Raw genomic sequence first — 6,521 nt, 5'->3', positions numbered from 1 at the left:
TCAACCTCTATCCACTACTTGATGTCTTTTCTTTGTTGGAAGCTTCTGGCACAAGAGGTGCCACCTGTTCTAAGACTTGTTCACCTTTCTTCGCCTTACCCTTATCAACCTGTGCCTGTTCAACTACCACCTTGATGAGCTCTACTGACCCATCTGCCTCTAATATAACTGGAGTAGTTGGCATAGTCTCTATCCTAGATTGAACAACTGCTTGCTCTCTACCTAAATCTCTTCCATTCCTGAGACTCACTGCCATTAGCTGATTTGGGTTTTCTCCTTTGGGTTAATATTTGTATCTATAGGCAATGTTCCTTGGGGGCGATTGTTCAAGGCCATGGACAGCTGTCCCACTTGAGTTTCAATGCCTTTGATTGCTGAATCATGTGCTGCTAACTTTTCTTACATCTTACCGTTTGTTCCAATGAGTTGTTGCAGCATACCCCTGATTTCTACCATGTTGTTGTCCCGTTGTTGATGAGGTGGTTGGTAGGCCAACTGTTGATGGTGCTGCTGATTATAGCCCCGCTGCCTTTGATAAGGCACAACTTAACCTTGTGGCCGTGCACCTCCAGAATTGGGGTTGTGTTGTGGCAGGTTGGGTCTGTACTGCTGGTTTGGTGTTGGTCCCCATTGTTGCCCACCTTGCCTCTGACCTCCAAAATTATTGACATAATTCATGTCTTCTCTGAAGCCCTGGTTGTCATTCTCTCCACTCCACGAGCACACATATGACTGGCTTATGCAAGGAGTGCACAATCCTCCATTTGTTGTATCAACAATGTGCACTTGCATTGTACCCATCTCATCAATTTTCTTTGTCAGTATGCTCATCTGAGTCATGAGAGTGGCTATGTTATCTGCATGGGAATTGTTTGGGTCAAGAGCAACAGAATGCACTATTGGCATAAGTGTCGTACCTCTAGCCATCCAGCCTGAATTGTGAGCCATCTTGTCAAGAAGAATCTTGCACTTTGTGAATGTCTTGCTCAAAAATGCACCCCCAGCAGAAGCATCTACATTGGCCTTCAAACTGTCTGCTAAACCCATGTAGAATCTCTGTCCCAGCATCTGATCTGGAATGCCATGGTGTGGACACTTCACTAGCATACCCTTGAACCTCTCCCAGGTTTCTTGCAAGGTCTCAGTTGGTTTCTGCCTGAACTGCAATATCTCATCAATCTGCCTTGCAGTCTTGTTGGGAGGATAAAACTTGTTTAAGAACTTTTTGACTAATTCTTCCCAAGTGGCAATGGAGTTTATTGGGAGCGAATTCAGCCAAGTTTGAGCTCTCCAGTCACAGAGAATGGAAACAGTAATAGCTTGATGGCTTCAGGAGTCACATTCGACTGTCTTTGGGTCAACATATTGATAGGAAATTCTTCAGATGTTGTTGTGGGTCTTTAATGTATGACCCGGAGAACAATCCCTTATTTTGCAACAAATGCAGCATGTTGTTGGTGATCTGGAATGTCTCCGCTTGTATCTGAGGTACAACAATGGCGGTGGCTAGGTTATCAGCAGTTGGTTGTGCCCAGTCATAAAGAGCAGCTTCTGTCACAAGAGGTTCCACCACTCCATTGTTTGGGTCAACCCGATTAGTCCGATTGTTTCCGTTGACATCGTCCACGTTGTCCATTTCAATTTCGAGTGTGTGTTTTTGTTGTAACTATTTGTTCTTCTTGTTGGCTCGATTTAATGCCTTGAATGCTTTCTCGGGGTCTAAGAGTCCTTCAAAAAGTTCACCGATCCTCGAAGAGCTTCTAGGCATACACCTGAGTCACAGGAGAATTCAAACGTGAGAATTTCAACGGAAAACTTTAAACACCATATGAAATCGATCTAAACTAAGAATCCTAGCAATTCTTCTAAGTTGTAATAAATAACACCGTTAGTTCCCCGGCAACGGTACCAAAATTTGATCACGCCCAACTATGCCTTGTAAAAACAACTAAGCAATCGCTGCAAATATAACCCAGTTCAAGTCCGGAGTCGAATCCCACGGGGAACTAACCTATTTACTACAACTTTAAATAATGCTACTGATAAGCTCAGACAACTTCCGGATGCAAGAGTTTTATGAATAATCAGTGGAATTTATTTAGCTAAGAAAAAATGACAATAAAATTAGCAATAATCAAGACTAAAATTGAATTCAAGGGTAAAAGGATCTAGGGATATTGATTTCCCCAATTGCCGGATTAATTCTTAACTCTTTAGCTATAATCTTGCCGTAGTACTCTATGAGGATTATGAGTTCCGGGCTACCGTAATTATCCCTCGATCAATTACGATAATTTACTAGAAGCATTCTCTTGAACTACTCTAGTTAACAATTTATGCAACTCAGAATTATCCCACCAACGCTTTGTTATTTCTAACCCCACTTTTAAATTCAAGTAATTAATCTCTTAACTTACCTAAAAGTGGTGTTGTTCAACAACAATCTAACCAAGTGTTCTTTCTCAAGCAACACAAGGTAACTAGACACGATTAATCAAGGGCCCTTTCAATTAACCATAATACAATACGTAGTTGAACAATCATAGAACAAACACGGCTCAATTATAACAAAATAGAGTCAAGACTTCATCCAACAATTGGTTCCATCAACCCTAGATAATATATTTAGCTACTCATACTAATGGAAAACAAATCACTAAAATAATTCATAATCAACAAAGAGAAGTATGAAGAAGAAGATGAAAAACTCTTGGGAAATTATCCGTCTTCTCTCCCTTGTTCTTGCCTCTAAAATCTTCTAAAACCCAGTTATGTCTAACTTCTGGGTGAGATTAGGCTTCATATAGGTTTAGGTTAGTCGCCTAGGAAATTACATAATTAACCCTGTGTGTTTGGCTTTCATTCGCCCGTCCGCGGCCGCGGATTCGACTTCGATCCGGCCGCGGATTTCCACTGCCTCACTGCCTTGAGTTCGCGGGCTAATTCGCGGCCGCGCACCTGGAGGGGTCGTCTCGCTTGCTTTTCTCGCTCCTTTTCGACCGGGCTAACCTTCAATTGGTCTTTCACACTCCATGTTGACTCCAAAACACTCGTTAGCTCCCTCCTAGCTCGGAGTAGCTCCTGCAAAGCATCAAATTCTTAATTAGATCATTTTGTTATCTTTTAGCATTCAAATATCAATAGAGTGCGGCTACATTAGTGTGTAAATAGTGTCTAAATTGCATAAATATAGCCTACTATCAGCCATCACATTGGCCTTCCCGGATGATAGAGAATGATGATGTCATAATACTTAAGCAGCTTCAACCATCTCCGCTGCCACAAGTTAAGATCATTCTGTCTAAACAGATGTTGTAGACTCCGGTGATCGGTGTAGACCTCACAAGGGACACCATAAAAACAATGCCACCAGATCTTCAAGGCATGAACAATAGCTGCTAACGCGAGGTCGTGGACCGAATAGTTCTTCTCATGCACCTTCAGCTGTCTAGACGCGTAGGCAATCACCCTTGCTTCAACACCGCGCCGAGGCCAATGCGCGACGCATCATAATACACTGTATAGGCCCCCGAACCAGTAGGCAACACCAACATTGGGGCTGTAGTCAAAGTAGTCCTGAGCTTTTGAAAGCTCTCCTCACACTCCTCGGTCCACCTGAATGGAGCACCCTTCTGGGTAAATCTAGTCATCAGTGTAGCAATGGATGAGAAACCCTCTACAAATCGATGGTAATACCCCGCCAAGCCAAGAAAACTCCGAATCTCCATAGCTGAGGACGGTTTGGGCCAACTCTGCACTACTTCAATCTTCTTCGGATCTACCTTGATCCCCTCACTCGATACTACAAGTGCATGAATGTTGTTGAGGCGTTTGTCAGCCCAAAAGACATCACAAGGAACTCATAATGACCATACCGAGTCTTGAAAGCAGTCTTAGGGATATCTGGCTCCCGAATCTTCAACTGATGATAGCTCAAAAGCAAGTCAATCTTAGAGAACACTCTAGCACCCTAAAGCTGATCAAATAGGTCATCAATACGTGGCAATGGACACCTGTTCTTCATTGTAACCTTGTTCAACTGGCGATAATCAATACATATTCGCATAGAACCATCCTTCTTCTTTACAAACAAGACAGGAGCACCCCAAGGCGACATGCTGGGTCGAATGAAGCCCTTATCGAGCAACTCTTGCAACTGTTCCTTTAATTCTTTCAACTCTGCTGGGGCCATACAATAAGGTGGAATAGAAATGGGCTGAGTGCCCGGTAACAAATCAATGCCAAAGTCAATATCCCTGTTAGGCGACATGCCCGGAAGATCCGCCGGTAATACATCTAAGTAGTCCCTCACTATCGGAACAGACTCGACGGTAGGAATATCAACACTAACATCCCTCACATATGCCAGGTATGTATCACACCCCTTCTCAACCATTCATGGAGCATTAAAAAATGAGATAACCCTGCTAGGAACATGATTAAAGGTACCTCTCCACTCTAGCCGCAGTAGACCTGGCATAGCCAATGTCACCGTCTTGGCGTGACAATCACAGATAGCGTGATAGGGTGACAACAAGTCCATGCCTAAAATAACATCGAAATCCACCATAGTGAGCAATAATAAATCGACTCTGGTCTCAAAACCACTAAGAACAATCAAACACGACCGATACACACGATCAACAACAATAGAATCATCCACGGGTGTAGACACATAGACAAGAGAACTCAGAGAATCAGGAGATACACCCAAATACGGGGCCAAATAAGATGACTCGTAAGAATAAGTGGAGCCTGGATCAAATAAGACTGATGTATCTCTATGACAGACCGGAATAATACCTATGATGACAGAATCGGATGCAACTGCCTCTGTCATAGTAGGAAGGGCATAATATCTCGCTTGGACTCCCTCTCAAGGGCAACCTCTACCTGTCCGACCTCCACATCGAGTTGGTTGTGCAGGTGGGGTAGCAGCTGATGCTATAACCATAGCCTGAGGACCCGGTAGAGCATGCGGTGCCTAAGTGTTCTGTGGAGGTGTACCCCTCCTGAGTCTGGGGCAATCCCTCGCCACATGATGAGTGTCACCACACTCAAAACAAGATCTCTGAGGACATGGCTGTTGCGACTGGCTCGGGCCTGATCAGCTGGACTGACTGCTGAAAGCACCCCATGTAGGAGGTGTACGAGACAATGGCAGTGCATAATAACGAGCCTGGGGCCTAGGAGTGGCCGGAGCACCGTTGGCTGCTAGAAGTGCTGAATGAACAGGGCAACCCACATATCCCCTACCCTAACGAGCTGCAGTTGGGGCACGAGTACCACTGTATGTGCCAAACTCTCGAGACCTCTTCGCCTCTTTCTCCTCCCTCTCCCGAGTCAATATACCCTCCAATCTCCTAGCAATCCCTACCACCTGTTATTGGTATGTGATGTCTATATCCAGCTCTCGGGCCATGCTAAACTTGATACTGGGGTTGAGCCCCTCAATAAATCTCCGAACCCGCTCCCGAACAGTAGAAACCAAGGCTGGTGCATGCCTGGCCAAATCACTGAACCGGACCGCATACTCTGACACGATCAAAGAACCCTGGCGCAACTGCTCAAACTCTACACGCCATACATCTCTGATACTCTAGGGAACATACTCGCTCAAGAACATATCTAAGAACTGAGTCCAAGTGAGTGAAGTTGTCTCGGCCGGACTACCCAACTCATATGCTCGCCACCACTGATAGGTCGCTCCTCTAAGCTGGAACATAGTGAAAGGCCCCCCACTAGACTCTGCAACACCCATAGTACGAAGGATACAGTGGCACTCCTCAAGAAAACCCTGGGCATCCTCTGATGCCAATCCACTGAAAGTAGGAGGGTGGTACTTATTGTACCTCTCGATTCTGAGTTGCTCCCCCTCAAAAACTGCTGCCCTAACCTCAGGCTGAACTGGAGCTACCGGCTATATTGGTATGACCTCGGGAACCTGCTCGGCCTGGAATCACTGCTTTGGGTACAGACGACGGGAGTCTGTTCTCCTCCCCCAGCCTGAGATATGGTAGGAGCAAGTGATATCAACCCTGCCTGAGCCAACGTGCTGAACATACTCAGAAACTGCACGAGAGTCTCCTAAAGGGTTGGTGCAATAACACGCGTCTCAAGTGCGTGCCCTCCAACTGGAGCTACTGGTGGCTCCTCTGTAGCAGCTCGTGCGAGTGTTTTGGCTGCACCGTGTGGACATCCTCGGCCTCTTCCCCGGCTCCGGCCGCTCGCGGCTCTAGCAGGGAGTGCGGGTGTCTGATCATCAGATCACTATGCGTCTCCTCACTATCTATGAGAGATTAGAAAGACATAGATTTAGAGTCCGAAGTCAAAATCTCGCACGATAAAGAATCAAAGAAGTGAAGATTTTCCTAACAGTTCCATAGCCTCCCGAAGATAAGTACAGACGTCTCCGTACCAATCCGCGAGACTCTACTAAATCTACTTATGACTCATAACACGTATGAACCTAAAGCTCTGATACCAACTTATCACGATCTACATTTCCCTCCGTAGGATGT

At 45.4% G+C, this 6,521-nt stretch overlaps 1 non-coding gene across 1 annotated transcript; it reads left to right on the top strand.

Annotated features, from left to right (window-relative positions):
* The first annotated feature begins 1,078 nt into the window (after positions 1–1,078).
* On the top strand, positions 1,079–1,185 carry LOC142173968 (small nucleolar RNA R71). The gene has a single exon (XR_012703332.1). It is a non-coding gene; the product is annotated as a small nucleolar RNA R71 (small nucleolar RNA).
* Positions 1,186–6,521: the final 5,336 nt, after the last annotated feature.

This window comes from Nicotiana tabacum, chromosome 19 (assembly GCF_000715075.1).
Source record: "Nicotiana tabacum cultivar K326 chromosome 19, ASM71507v2, whole genome shotgun sequence".
Lineage (NCBI taxonomy): Eukaryota > Viridiplantae > Streptophyta > Magnoliopsida > Solanales > Solanaceae > Nicotiana > Nicotiana tabacum.
Note: the sequence above shows the minus strand (reverse complement) of the source record. Positions and strands in the feature narration are given on the sequence as shown.